This window comes from Octopus bimaculoides, unplaced genomic scaffold, assembly GCF_001194135.2.
Source record: "Octopus bimaculoides isolate UCB-OBI-ISO-001 unplaced genomic scaffold, ASM119413v2 Scaffold_1888, whole genome shotgun sequence".
NCBI classification, from domain to species: Eukaryota; Metazoa; Mollusca; class Cephalopoda; order Octopoda; family Octopodidae; genus Octopus; species Octopus bimaculoides.
The window spans coordinates 37,027-37,608 of record NW_026390019.1 but is presented as its reverse complement, the minus strand read 5'-3'; positions in this window follow the sequence as shown (position 1 = coordinate 37,608).

The following is a 582-nucleotide window of genomic DNA, read 5'->3' as shown; positions in this document are numbered from 1 at the left end:
TATATATATATATATATATATATATGTGTGTATTCTTTTACTCTTTTTACTTGTTTCAGTCATTTGACTGCGGCCATGCTGGAGCACCACCTTTTAGTCGAGCAAATCGACCCCCAGGACTTATTCTCTGTAAACCTAGTACTTATTCTATCTTTTGCCGAACTGTTATGTTACGGGGACATAGACACGACAACATCGGTTGTCAAGCGATGGTGGGGGGACAAACACAGAAACATATACACGTACATACACACACATATATGCACATATATATATAAAAAAATAAGCAACACGGATTTCAAAGGTGATTGCAGTACGCATGTTTCATGCTACTCCAATTTATTTAAGTAATGCGAGCATTAAACCGTATATATATATATCATCATCATCATCATCATCATCATCGTTTAACGTCCGCTTTCCATGCTAGCATGGGTTGGACGATTTGACTGAGGACTGGTGAAACCAGATGGCAACACCAGGCTCCAGTCTAATTTGGCAGAGTTTCTACAGCTGGATGCCCTTCCTAACGCCAACCCCTCAGAGAGTGTAGTGGGTGCTTTTACGTGTCACCCGCACAAA